We start from the raw sequence: 15628 nt of genomic DNA, 5'->3' as shown, positions 1-15628 counted from the left end.
GTTTATCCAAAGTCCCCCAATGAGCTTCCAGGGTTGAAAGAGAATAGAACCTCTATCTCTTCTGCACTGTGGAGTTATTAAAAAATAAGTCCAAGCACATACAAAAATAAGTAAGAAGATGGAAGAGACTATAAACATGGCCAGAAATAGGATTACCATGAAAACTATTTAACTGATACAGCGATTTCACCAGAAAAGTGAGCTTTATAAAAATTGAAGAAATGTGCAACATTTAAAAACATTTTTTTTAAAAAAATTATTATTATCATTGTTAAAAGATACACACGATTACACTGTGGAATAAGGGAAGTAGATTGTCTGCAAGGTCTATAATAGGTCACAGCAGAAATGATCTATGAGCATCTTTAAGCAGCTGTTATTTCTTCTAGGATGTATGACTGGCTTCTCCAATATTTCTTTCCCATGACTTAGGATGTAAACTTTCTTGCTTTGACCAATTTAACACTGATACATATCTGCAGTGCATGCATAATTTTCAAGCAGGCCAACAAAAATAATTGTCCCACTTAATGAAACTTTTTTTGAATCTATTCCACTCAATTATCCTAAAATGAAAGTTGTCTTCTCTGATCATTTAATAAGAATCAGCTCTGTCTAAATAAATAAAAAGGAACCTCAATTCTACATGTTGTTAAAAGGAGAAATGTATTGTTTTATCAGAAAGCTAGGATACGAAGAACCCTTTTAAAGCCAATGGAAATATAGAAATTGCAGAGATTGGGCAAGAAATCCTGTTTTTAATGGATAATTGAAAAATAGCTAATGAATAGTGATGGGGATGGGGATAAGAAAGGAAACCAAATGTGAAGATTCTATAGAAAATGGGAATAAGAAAATAACTAAATTGGTATTTGTTTTAACTCAAATCCAGTAAAGTCATGGCACAATACAGTACAAGAGTTTACTACCAAAATCTCAACACAGACACATATACCCACCCCACCCCAGATGGAGAATAATGTGAAAGACAAAGAATACATATATAGCAGTGTGTTTATTCAGAAATAATTCTCACGGACTTTCTAGATTTAATGTCTAGCTAAGTGGTTAAAGATTGCAGAATGAATTCGAATTTACCCATTAAAATATAATTTATCAGTAGAGATTAGTGGGATGATAGAGTATAGTATCTTAATCACGGTGTTAAGCAATTAGCCCAAAAGGCCCATTAAATATAAAGAATTGCAATCAAGGAAAAGAAATGAACAAAGATAACATATGGCAGAAGAGTATAACAATTTGTGAGACTTGGCTGTTACCCATCTTTAAATCAAGAGATGAGTTAAACTGCCAGTTGCATGGAAAACATATGGTTTAATTTAATTGTGCTGAAGGATGTTACAATTAGTGCAGAACATCTATGTAGTGTGAGTGAACCAAACATGAAAATAAAATTGAAATGAGGTATATATTATACAGGGCATAATACATATTACAGGTTCACCTTACAGTGTTCAGTGATGTAGAATGATATAAAAATGTAAAGGTGTCCCTTTATATCACAGGTGAGAAACTATGGCCCCTTAATGGCTAAGCTGGCTCAGGAATTCCGGGAGTTGAAGTCCACAGGTCATAAAAAGGCCATAGTTCCCCCCCCCTGCTTTATACAGTGGCTGCAACATATCTAAGTTCCAATCCTTCAGAGAGAAACCTAATCACTCTGGAGACTGTTAAAACAATATCTTCTGGTCTCATTCCTTACCCACATTGATACCTTTGACTAAATCACCAAGGATTGAGGGGTTTGTGATCACTGTCACTATATATAAAATAGAAATAAAAGGATGATTCTCAAAACTATCAGCAAACTCTGTGTAAGATGGGAATTGCTTGCAGAGGACCAAGCTGGCTATCTAAAAGGCTGATCTACCCTCAGTCAATGCTTTATACTGCACCTAATTTAAAAATATTCCTCCCGCAACACAGCCTCCATCTTTGTTGATTTATAGACTTCAAACCATATTCGACTCCATATCCTGAGCTAAATTGTGGGAGAAATTGGAGGCTTCCTTGGCAGATTACTGGTCTATAACCATAATAACACTGAATAGCCCATTTAATCATTTTTCTTACCAAAACTGCAGTATAGTTGGAGAATAGTCTCAAAGCTGTGTCTTATAAAACTGGGAAAAAAAATCAGTATCAAATGAAACAGCTTTCTTTGTCACTTGCTATTAAGTTAAAATTATGCCTTGCTTGCTTCCCTTTTTCCTCTTAGAAAAACTACAAGGAATGCCTTATCTCTTTTACTTTAGTGAATGTCATATTATAAACTTGAAGCAAATTTTGAATGCTTAGCTGATAAATTCCAGCTCTTCTGCTGCCTTATCTCCAGTCACTGAGTGACAGTGTGCAGCTCCTTGCTTTAAGTCTTAAATAGAAACATGATCTTGAATCAGACTATAATGGGATGAGAGATTCTCCAGCTCCCTATTACTTCCCTTTGATACCATCTAAAAGTCAAAAGAAAAGAACAGCTTCCATTGTCACTAGCACCACAGAGAAGGGAAAAAAGACATGACCTTGTTTGTATTTTACAGACCTAAACAATGATTATATTATCATGTGATTGCTGTCTCATCCATCAGCAAGACTGCATAGCACAAAAAAAAGGAGATTCTATTCTTGTCCTTCATGATCAACATAATGACCAAGGAGGATCAACCTGGATCCTTCAATTGGCTAGAGAAAGTCAGCCAAAGACCGCTGGCTTCATTCTCTCTGCCTTTAGAGCAGGGGTCTTCAAACTTGGCCCTTTTATGACTTGTGAACTTCAACTCCCAGAATTCCTCAGCCATGCATACAAAAAAGCTTCTGGCTTTATGCAGAACCCATTTGCTCTTCAAGAACATTAAAATGGAACTCTATACTGGAGTAGGCTAAGGTAACGTAGCATCTGAAGTGGTAGAAAGATCTATTCTCTAAGTCAGGAGGACGGTTCACTGCTCCCTACTTGCCAGGAAGCCCTTCTAGGTGTTAACTCATCTTCAGTGACCAGTTAACCTTTGACCAGCCACACTATATTGGCATTTTTAATGAAATGCTTTTGAGAGTTGTCTATCCAAGTAGATGTCATAATCATCTCATAAATAAATACCAGATCTGTGAATCTGCAATCAAGGTTGTCTCTGGACAGTGAATCAGGCATCAATGAGTAAAGGCTTGTCTTCAATGCACTAGATATCCCAATCTGCCATACAAAACAATTGTTTTATTATGCTTAATTGTAAAGTTGGTCCTGATTGCACGTGAATCCCAGCTGGTGACTCCATGTTTTGTTCTAGTCTTGAAATATTGATATATCTTTCCCTCTGATCCTCTTATATTTACTTTGTGAGCCTCAGGATAGAGCATATTCCCTCCAGATACATTGGGACCATAATTCCCATTTTTTATAGGTGGTTTAGCCAAAGCTGTGGGGGACCAATTGGAAAGGCTTTCTGAAAGAACTATAGACAGCATTGGGCATCCTAGACCAGGTTCTCCAACCCTGGGCAATGGACTTGTCGGTGGCCTGTTAGGAACCTGGCTGCACAGCTGGAGATGAGTGGACAGTGAGTGAACGAAGCTTCATCTGTATTTGCAGTCGCTCCCCAGTGCTAGCATCACTACCTCAGCTCCACCTCAGATCATCAAGCATTAGATTCTCATAGGATCGCAAATCCTACTGGAAACTGTGCACATGAGGGATCTAGATCGCACACTCCTCCTCCCTCTCCTGGGGAAAAAATGTCTTCCAAGAAACCAGTCCCTGGTGCCAAAAAGATTGGGGAACTCTGCCCTAGACCATGAATTGTTATTGTATATGACTGGCTAATACACTCTTCTATGCAGTTGATAGATGGAGAATCTGCCTGACTGCTCAGTGTAATTCAGAAACATCTGGAGTTCTACAGCTTCGCCATTCCTGCTATAGTATATTGTCTGGGTCTCAAGATTTGGATCTCTTTTGTAATTGATATTTATTAAATGTATTTAAAAGGAAAGCACTTATTCCAGCGATATATATATATATATATTCAGTATGGTTTCTTCTGCATGAAACGAATGAAGAAAGTCCTATTCAGCAATTTACAATAGGTTGCTTTCTCACCCCACTTGTATCAGGTGGAATACATGTGGAAAGAAGAATCTTTGTGAGTTGTGTGCGGTATTCCTTTCTCTACCCATAAATGTCTGCTGTATTGATGTATTCTTGTGTGCACTTAGCTGTAAATCTCATCCCACTTCAGCGTTCTTTGTAGCAAAAGTAATATAACAGATCTGCAACATGTTGAAAAAGCTGCCAAGCCTGAGAAAGCAAGCAAGAGAGCCTTGGCAGAATTGGAAAAGGCCAAAGAAATGAGGGTTGCCCCTCAAAGTGTAGTAAATCAGTTAAGTTGCAAAGCAGCAATAATCTTTCTTAATGGTTTGAAACGTGCTTCATCCCAGGATGCAAATCCTGGGAAATTTAAATATGGTCAAATGAAGTTAAGACATATTTATCTGGATGTGTATAACCAAACTGATCACGTTTATTCCAGGGTAAAAGAGAATAAAATGGTTCATTGAAGGCTTTGCACAGGGAGCAGTCAAACATACAAATCAAGATCAAATTAAAATAACAGCTGGTTGGTTGGACCAAGTTCATTATGCTAAAATAGAGTTGGTTTTCTTATTTTGCTTTTATAGTCCACATTTATTTATCTAGGGTCATTGGGCACTTGTACACTGCATGTATCTTTCAGTTTAGTCAGGATTAAACATCTATTTGTTGTAAAAAAAATACTTTAGATGCCTCCTCTAATATTTCCTTACTTAGAGAGTCATGAAATTAATCTTGTTGAGAAAAGGATATGACATTTTGAAGGAGAGAACATTTATTAGCATCAAGGAAAATAAGTTATTAGCATCTTGCTCAGATTTAGATTACAGCAGGTTAAACTAATCTTCTCAACCCTACATCTTTCTCCAGCTTCTTCTTTTCCCTACATTGGATATTTATTTTTTTAAAAAATATCAGGGCCAACTATGGAAAAAAGGTTGGTCTCTCATAATCTCTTTATGGAAGGGTTTGATGGATAGTGAATCTCTTAAAATTTTAGAAAAAAAAGTTTTCTGGACTGCTTCTATAGGATCATGCTGAGAACCATACTTTAAAACAGATTTCCCCATTCTGGTGCCTCCAGATGTGTTGGTCTAACCCCCAATAACCTCCAGGCCTATTTATTGAGGGCCATCGTGTCAACTCTTAACTATTCAGTATCATACCTGGTTTTCTGATGGAGGCTTTGGATTTGTAATTCTTGCTAATGAATTAGACTAGAGAACCACATATAAATCTTTCATTATGTGCAGAAAGTACATGAGTTCACTCAGAAGATGCACACTTAAGCTTTTAAAGTGTGGATATGCTTCCTAGCTACCTTATAATGAAATTATATCACGTAATGTGAAGTTATTCTCTGGTATACAGTAAAAACCTGGAATTTTTAAAACTATTTTTTTCCCAAAAAAATGTCTCAGGGGAAGGTGTGCCCATGCATCCTTCTTGATCCATGCCACTCACCTGCACGCCTCCATGACCTGCACAGCATCTATTGTGCACACCGATGCACCCTTTATAACCTGTACCTTGCATACCCCCTTGCTCCCTCCCCACCTGACAGCAGCCACTTAAGGGCAACCTTTTACTGGCCTTGGGCTTGCAAGTTCTTGCTGGCTTCCCCAATTGCAAGCTTCCCACAAGCAATGTAAATGGAGAAGCCAGCAGGAATTCTATTGCAAGAGGTAGGTTGGGAAGGAAGGAAGGAAGGAAGGAAGGAAGGAAGGAAGGAAGGAAGGAAGGAAGGAAGGAAGGAAGGATTTCCAATGCTCATTGTCAGCTTCCCACCAGGACGTTCAATGGAGAAGCCAGTAGGAAGTCAGAAGTCACTGCTGCCCTCACTGCTTTTTTGCTCACCCATGTTCATTCTCTTTCTCTCTTTAGGTAAGGAAATATGTCTGAAAAAATTACTCAGTGGGTCACAGGTTGTCTAGTTCCATTCTATAATTTGCAAGAACTCCTGAGTTGCCTAGTTTTCCATAAAGTGAGAAACGGCCCACTGCCTAGAACTCCAAGTGAAGTTCTCTAGTTCATTGGACTTGCAGCATGCTCTCTCTGCTGGATACGGTGGGATAGGCAGATGTAATCAGAGAGAGGAAGTCCCTTGAGTAACATGACATGTAGAGCATTAAAGATCAAAATCAGATCTTGAATTCTGACTGGTACGAATGCAATTCATGGAGCAGAGGTGTAATATGTGTCCATCTAGAAAGTTTCTGGTTACTCTTCAAGGGCAGCCCCATAGAGTGCATGACAGTAGTCCAACTGGGAAGTGACTAGGACATGAGAGACCTTTCCAATGCATTCTTTGGCTTTTGTTTCTGACAAAAAAAAAAAAATATTTGCACCTTTGTTTTTTGAACATTGCCACAAAGCTTAAAATTGGTCAGAAGCTGCATTTGCTCCATGGACAATGGACCAAGAAGAGGAATATCAAAAGCATGTTCAGAGATCATTAAAATGATAACTCCTCATAGAAATGGCGAGATAGTAACTTACATATGGCATTTATGTTATTAAATTCTGTCATTTCCCTCTCATTTGTTTATTTTTTTTTCAAAAGCGAAGATATTTTATTCCTCCCATAAGTTACAACTGAGAGAAAAGTTATATTATACTCGGCTCCTACTTCCATGACACATCTGACCCAATAATCTCCTTCTTCACTCAGTTTGCTCACTTTTATGTGCTGGGGGGGGGGCCATGATTTGGGATGACGGGGGCAGCCAGCCAGTTATCCTGATCTTAGTCCTCCCAGCTGTTGCTAAGGAGGCTGGAAGGCCCTCTTCCCCTCCCTGTTCCTGTGGTTGCAGATAGAATGGGGGGGGGGGGCAAAGGAAATCCCTCACCCGTTCCTGCCCTTTTTTTTTTCACCTCCCTGTATAGTTTCAGGGAGTGAAAACCAAAACAGCTACAGAGACAGAGCATTAGGCAGGCCCCATTTTCACATCTTTCTTGTACTTCATCTCTGCTCTAGATGTTGGATAAGTGTGTTAACCCCAGATGAGTCACTTGCAGGGCAGGGTGTGTGTGTGGAGGGGAAAACATTCATTGGCTGGGCTGAGTTAGTTAAGTCCAAGCAAGGCTAGATCTCTTTGGTGCTCATTGACTGGGTCTATATAGCTGTGTTTGGAGGTTCCCGTGACACAATAGTTACGTCTACTACACAATACAGGTAGTCTTCGACTTACAACCACAACTGAGCCGAAATTTATGTTGCTAAGTGAGACATTTGTTAAGTGAATTGTGCCCCATTTTACGACCTTTCTTGCCTCAGTTGTTAAGTGAATCGCTGCAGTTGTTAAAGCTAGTAACATTAAGTGAATCTGGCTTCCCCATTGACTTTGCTTGTCAGAAGGTCACAAAAGTTGATCACATGACCCTGGGACACTGCCACCATCATAACTATGAATTAGTTGCCAAGGGCCCAAATTCTGACCACATGACCGTGGGGATGTGGCAATGGTTGTAAGGGTGAAAAACGATCATAAGTCACTTTTCCCTCCAGTGCTGTTGGAACTTTGAGCAGTCATTAAATGAACTGTTGTAAGCCAAGGACTATCTGCACCCACTTATCAGAGACAGATTCTCAGAGTGATTTGCTTCTAAGTGAAGCTGGTGGCATGTCGCTATGGAACTTCAACTAGCCCTTTGAGTGAAGACAGTGCCGAAGGCTCTTAAGAAACACGCTTTAAGGAAAGCAAGTGTGTTTACAACAAGGGGAACATACAAGAACATTGCATGCTGTGAAGTACTTTGGATTACTACCAAGGGAGATTTGGACCTTTCATTTGAAGGGCACAGCACCTTTCTCACTTACAAAAAGACTTTGAAATTTGGCAGGAATTTCACTAGTAAAGTCAGAGAAGTGTTTTCTTCCGGGCCTCATGAAAACTATGTCCATTTAGCTGAGTTATGATCTGTTGAGCGCATATATAGATTATTTGACTCTGTCAGCTGAGGCTCAAAGAAAATGATTTCAATGCTTCTTATGTTTGTTAGAACACTGACAACTGACTTTTCAGCACTGTGAATAATCTATAAGGGTTAATAATGTTTGCCAAGAGTCTCTCCCCCCCCCCAAGGACATATTTAATTTTGGACATTAAAAGCTTTAAGTTAAATGAAAATGTTAGAATATGAAATTTACTTTCTTTAAAAAATGAAATATAATGCACTGTTATTTGATTCCCTTAGATAACCAAAGCAAGAAAAGGAAACATTGGTTGATAAGCACGTGAATGCTACTAGACATTGGCTACAAAAATTAAAATGGTCCCTAGGTAGCAGCAAAGGATATCTTCTGAATTTTATCGTTTCATGGTTGCCACATTTTTGCAGGTTAAATCTTACATACCTTAGTGTGTGTCTTGTATGTGCATGCAAAATGTATGTGTAGGCCTAGCTCGAGTAGAATTTCTCCCACCTGGAAAAGCTTAATTTTTTTTGCAGATAGTGATATATTCTTGAGGCTTTTCAGAGTCAAATCATAGAAACCTGCCAGTGCTAAGCCAGGTCCATCTGTTCTCAGCCAAATTACCTAATATACCCATCTGTTATTCATGCAATCTATTACCTACTGAAACTTAGTCTCCTCCAGATGTGCAGTTTTAGAATTCTCACAATTCCTAGCTAGCCATCTACAAGTCCCAAAAGTTTTCTTGGTCCAGCTAAGGCTGATACCCATCGACTGGCACACAAAGAAACTATGCAGACCTGTCCCCCATTGTTAGGAATTAGTCAATATTTGAATCGGTCCAGCTTCTTTTGTGTTCCCTTCCAATTTATCAATTACTCTGCTTGCAGGATGACTTAGGCTTTTGAGAGATTGGTGGCTGACTCTTTAATGGCAGGTACAGTTTGTCATACAGGGCTGAGAAAAATGACATAGGGTGAATTTCCCACTTCTGAGCAACCATTAAAGAAAGGAGAACCTTATATTCCTTGAAGGTTAAGTTTGTATCTGCAAAATAATAATAATAATAAAAAAAATAAAAAAATAAATAGCAGCAGAATTCTTATTTATAAGTAGAGCTGCAGGATGGTTTTCTTTTCTGGTTAGTTCAGCTGCAGGGCTTCAGAAGTGGGGTGGCGGATAGATGAAGGACTGCACTTCAAGCAGCATATTTTCTCCTTCCTGTTCTTTGAAATAGACCCCTCCCAAGTTGGCAGTTTTGCAAGATCCATAGTAGCTCTGCCAACTGGAAAGAGCTCCATTTCACTCTTTCAGCAATTAGAGATCTGATGTTCACGTCACTGACGCTATGCAGAACAGCTTTGGAGACTGAGCCCTTTTTCTGTAGCCAACCCCGAAGTGAAACACTGATTAGTGACTTTAGTCACTCCAGATCTGACAACCAGGTGATATCTTGGAAATGAATTATTACAGACAAAGGTTTAGAAATTTGTGCAATTGCTTAAAACATATGATTGGAAGAATAAATTTAGACATGAATTTTGGCTCTTCATCCCAGCAACATTCCTTTGAACCCAATGAATTCTATACCATCATGCGGTCTTTGGGGCTATTTGGCTAGTATGGTTGATATTTTAAGACATTGCAGCTGTTTATCAAAAATCTCTCATACGTTTCCTTTCACTTGAAGCAGATTTAGGCTCTGAACCAAATCTGAAGTGGAAAATTGCAGTGTAAGCATTTTTATCTGACTTGGTTGAGATATCCAAAAATAAATAAAAAAACCTTTGGTAAACTTGCAAGCCTACCTAACATATCTCTGATATACTTGGATCATATACTATACACAAACACAAGAATTTTCTTATTCTTGTTCCAAAATTACTTTCCCGAAAGTTCTCAAAGGCTAGAGTTACTCATAGAGAATAGAAATCAGAAAAAAACCCAAGAATAAAATTTATAGGGCAGGGCAAAGTGATGAGAGAATGAAACATGACAGGTTGTGCCAACTCATTTTAGAATTATTCAAGCATTTCTTGGATTTTATGTGCAGAATTATATTCATACAGGACACCCACGAAGCCTCACCAACTTATATGTGTGCAGCCAAAGTAATGTTTGTAAAAACATTAGCCACCTCCACATGAAATTCCACATTTGTTTATAACTTGCAATGGAAATGCAAAAAATACGCAAGCCTCTGTGTCTAACTATAGCTAAAACATCCTTTGAAAGTACCTTTTCTCTCTATGGTCTGAGTCTTGTCCTCTGGCTGGTAGCTTTTCTTATTCACTGGTAGTTTTCAAAACCTATAACTCCCTTTAAAGGGATCAGAAAACAAGTGCTGATATACTGCATACCATTGAATGTCAACAAGTACACTAGATATTGGAATGTGTTGGGTTTTTGCTGGCTAGAACTTCCATACTTGCTGGCTTTGAGATATACTCACCATCACCAGAGGAACCCAAAGTATTAGGAAGGCATAAGATGGCCTCCTATGTAAGATGGCTTAGATTTGCCCTGATGAGGCACTCTGTATTACGGAGAATCACAGTTCTTGCTGAGACAAATAGATTATGTGATTTGGCTTAATTAAACCAAGATTGTGCCACACAATCTTCTTTCAGCTACTAGAACTCCCAGAGGAGGTGTTACAAAAGGCACGGCAAAATGATGGGGCTGATTCCCTAATCAAAATGAAGAAAGACTCTTTGCTTCACAAAGCAGTTTCTGGAGCGCTTGATTTGAACTTTCCTCAAACCCAAGGCCCCTCCAAGATTTGCCCAACAGCAGCCTATTCTAGAATAGATATCCTTAGACCACACCAGTAAATCAACTGACTCAGTACCAGGGATGGTTCTACCTTTAGCCTTAAAGAAGCATTCTCTTTGGACACTAGCCTGAGCAATGAATTACTGTAGGTCCAAGTCCATTTGCTGCTCTCCCAGCTTCCCATCTACAAGAGTTGCTTCATTGTGTTCAAGTTGGGTAGTCTTACAGAATGACTAGGACAAGATGCAATGGATGGAAACTAATCAAAGAGAGATGCAACCTAGAACTAAGGAGAAATTTCCTGACAGTTAGAACAATTAATCAGTGGAACAACCTGCCTCCAAATTTCTGAATGCTCCAACACTGGAAGTTTTTAAGAAGAAACTGGACAACATTTGTCTGAAATGGTATAAGTTTTCCTGCCTGAACAGGGAGTTGGACTAGAAGACCTCCAAGGTCCCTTTCAACTTTATTATTATTATTGTTGTTGTTATTATTGTTATTATTATTATTATTGAAACCCTCAGAGCGATATCTAGTGAACTGGCTGTGGTGAATCTGAGTGATATTAGGTGTGTGTGCTTGGATGTTTTAGATCAGGGGTGTCAAACTCACTGTGTCGTGTGATGTGTTATGACGTATTGTGACTTTTTCCCCCTTGCCAGAGCTGGGGTGGCTATAGCTTCCACGTGATGCTTCTGGCCCATGGGCCGGCAGTTTGATACCCCTGTTTTAGATGAACTCTGGTGATTTTTTTAAAAAAAAAAATCTTTCCAAACCTTTATTGCTTCCATGGCTCTTCTTATGCTTGAGTTGCCTTTGTTATGTTACCCCTCTCATTGTTCTTTTTACAGGGCTTTACGTTTGCTTTTCTTTCTTACTATTACCACTCTAACAGGAATCAATTAAAAGGTAGTAAAAAAATAAACACACTGTCTTTTTTGAAGTATAAATTAATTTTCAGCTATCTGATTAATGTTGTGAGAAGAAATATAGTATTTCAGTTTAAAAGAGGCAGGAGAAACATAACCTTTCAGTGAACTTCTCAGCCTTACTTGAATCATAATTTAAAACCTCTTAGCCAAAGGGCTTTTTGGCACAAGACTGATGTCTACAATCAGAAAACTATCTGCAGGTATTCACAGATTCATTCAAAATCTGTTTGCCTTATGGAATTTTCAGCCCCCAAAGCATGCCTCCTATTTTGATTTGTTTTTTTTTTTTAATATTCCATGTTATCGGTCTTCTGTGGTCTTGATCAACTGGGGGCCACAATTTTGGCTCTTTGAGCTGCTTTTCTGGTTACCTCTCTAATTGCTAGGAAAATGCACAGAGTGGGTAGTAAAAAGGCCAGGGAAAATGAAGAAGGGGAGAAAGAGAATTATTTAGCATGATGTTCTATGGTACTTGGTAATTTGCTTCCATGGGTCTCTTGATTTGGAAGGGGAACTGCAGTTATAAATACTTTATCCAAGTTTATGGCTGGCTCACCTTCCTCAATAAATAAATTTAAGGAAATGAGGGTATGAGAAAGTAGAAACAAATTACCAACCCATTTATTTTCAGACTATCCTACATTAACTTAAAGTTCAATAGCAGCTGATAGTTTACTGTATATACCAGATAAGCAGAGAATTTTAGGCGCCAAAATATACTGAAAAAATTGAGTTCAGCTTATTTGTGAGTATATACATTATTGTAATATTTTTTTAAAGTACTTGTATTTCCTGTATATACCTGTGGACCAAGCCCATCCATGGATAAGCAGGCCCTCAAATTTTCAAAAATGTCATGAAAAATGTGAGCCAGCTTACCTGCAGATGGGCTTATTTGCAAGTATATAAGGTAGGTATATAAATAAAATATATGATGCCATCAAAAAAGTGAAAGAATTGAAAAGGAAAGGGGCTGGTCACATAGCAAGAAGAACTGACGGCAGGTGGACCAAGGCAGTCATAGAATGGATCTCACTTGATAAAAAGCATCCATGAAAGAGACCGAAAATAAGATGGATCAATGACATCAGCAAATACTGTGGGCCCAAACTGGCAAAAGAAAGCTCAGGACAGTATTGTTGGAAACATACAGAAGAGGCTTTCATCCCACAGTAGATAGACAATGGCTAGAATGATGAATGACAATGATGTAAGGTAGATCATGCTGAAAGATTTTGCACAAATTCAGTTACACAGTGCTTTGAAGGCATAGGGCAGGGGTAGGCAACCTTGGCTCTTTTATGACTCATGGACTTCAACTCCCAGAATTCCTGAGCCAGCCATGCTGGCTCAGGAATTCTGGGAGTTGAAGTCCACGAGTCATAAAAGAGCCAAGGTTGCCTACCCCTGGAATAGGGGAAAGGGTTTATGGAGATGGTTGCAACAGGCCTGCTTTCAGCTTAGTGGATTTATCAAGTTCCTCCTACCAATTATCATATATCAGCTACCTGCAGAAGGAAAAAGTGACATTAATAATTTATCCAGCAAAGCCAACAATTTGAATGATGGTATTTTGTATTCCATCTAGTGTCTGTTTTGCTTGACTGTGTTAGACGTTAGGGAAAATTTGGCCTAAGCAAGAAGCCATTTGGAGATTCTTAGGTTGGAAATGCTGAGATCAAATGGGAACAATACCCACGCACATAAAATTAATGAACAATCAAGGTTAAGAGGAAAGACCTAATTCCAATACTAACATGGCTGATGGATGCTGTTCTCCCTTATTTTGAGTCTATTTTAAAACTGTAAGTAAATTTTCACAGAAGTACCTGACAACTAAATCTGCTGTTGTGTAATATTTTGATTAGCAATAACAATCATGGTTTTGGGGTTTTCAGAAAGAAAAATGACAATTTAGTGTAAGCAACTCATATGAAAAGAGTTAAAACTGTTCCTTCTCAGCTGCAGGCAAGCAAAAACTGTCTCCAGTGCAGCAATTAAACCATTTCCCCCCTGTTTTTAATTTGATTTACATGAATTTTAGTTATGGTTTGTTAAATGTCACGCAGATATTTAGCTCCAGGGTGATTAGTAAAACTTAGAAGTAAATAAAAAAGTTCAAACTCTGGAGAAAATAAAACCCACTCATTGAAGTGAATTACAAACCTGCTATTGAGTTATCAGGAAAACACTGGAGAAGGGAATGTTTAAACTTCCCTTCTTATTCACTATTGTCTCAATGAGAATAGTTCAGCACTAATGAATTTAGTATTAATTAAACTTAGCTATGGTTCAAAAGCACCCACAACAAGATCTAATTTGGCTCCAAATTTCAAATGTAAGTATTTTCCTTGCAGTTATAAAGAGGACATTATATATATCGCGGGTATTTGTATGTAGGTCTTTGGTTGTTCGGGTTTTCTCCCGCGTAAAATTGGAAGTGTCTTGGCGACGTTTCAACAAAGTCCCATTCGTCATCTTCAGGCTGGTGTTTTCAGCTTCGTGCTTTGAGCAGCAATGTGTGGTCTTAGCTGTTTCTTCCTTTTACCCCCACTGGCAGTTAAAAGGAAGAAACAGCTAAGACCACACATTGCTCCTCGAAGCACGAAGCTGAAAACACCAGCCTGAAGATGACGAATGGGACTTCGTTGAAACGTCGCCAAGACACTTCCAATTTTACGCGGGAGAAAACCCGAACAACCAAAGACCTACATATATATATATATATATATATATATATATATATATATATATATATATATATATATTTAAAGTCAAGCAAATAAACATGAGCACCAGGGAGTATTTAAAAATTTTAGTAAATTTTAGTAAAATTTAATACAATACCAATAAAATCACCATAAAAATTAATAACTAATAAAACGCCTAGCTTTCGTCAGCAACTGCTGACATCATCAGGGCTCAAAATGCCGGTCAGTGGGAGAGTCCTCTTTTATAGATTGATCAGAGTCTGCACTCGGCTCCTAGATCTTGTCAATGGGCCTGATGCAATAGGCTGTTTCTCAATTGCTGGTTTCTTATTGGCAATGATTGCTTTCTTGTGTTTTTTACTTGTGTAGCTGTCATTGGGTGTTTTCTCTTTGCCAAATTCGGGGTCTGATGAGACATCCCCCCTCTCCTTTTTTGCTTTACTGTCACCCCTACTTTGTTTAGCTGCACTCCTCCCTCCTCCCCTTTTCCCACTCTGTTCTGGTTGCCCCGTCACATCGCACTGTCTCTTGTTTTCTTTGTGTTTTCCCCAGTCATGGTCTCCGCAGATGTTGTTCGAGTTGATTACTGTCACGCCCCTTGTTTCCTCCTTGCTCCTTGCTTGCGCGATATCGTTTTGAGAGCTCTTCTGTGCTGTCCGTTGACACGGGCAGATTGGCGTTGCAAGGTGGGGTGGGCAATAAAAACGTGAGCATCAGGAATATAATAAACTGAAAAAGTTTAATACCATCACCAATCACCAACCTTTCGTCAGAGACTTCTGACATTGTCAGGGTTAATGCTGGTCTATGGGAGAGTACCTTTATAGGTGAGCCGTCCTTTGCACAGGCTCCTAGCTCTTGTCATAGGTCCTAATTGATTTGGCTGCGTTCTAATTATGGTTTCCATATTGATGGCTCCACTGCTTTTCTTGCTTCCACTGCTTGTGAGTGTGCCATTACTCACTTCTACCTCCCCCGGTTATTGGATTAGGAAGGTTCCCTCCCCCTCCCCTTTTTGGTTGGTTAGATCAACTAGGTTTAGAGATACGGACGATCTAACCAACCTCGAAGCACAAAGCTGAAAACACCAGCCTGAAGATGACGAATGGGACTTCGTCGAAATGTCGCCAACACACTTCCAATTTTACACGGGAGAAAACCCGAGTAACCAAAGAAGATATATATA

Source organism: Crotalus tigris, unplaced genomic scaffold, assembly GCF_016545835.1.
Source record: "Crotalus tigris isolate CLP2741 ecotype Arizona unplaced genomic scaffold, ASM1654583v1 scf7180000023617.9722795, whole genome shotgun sequence".
Classification (NCBI taxonomy): Eukaryota; Metazoa; Chordata; class Lepidosauria; order Squamata; family Viperidae; genus Crotalus; species Crotalus tigris.
Note: the sequence above shows the minus strand (reverse complement) of the source record.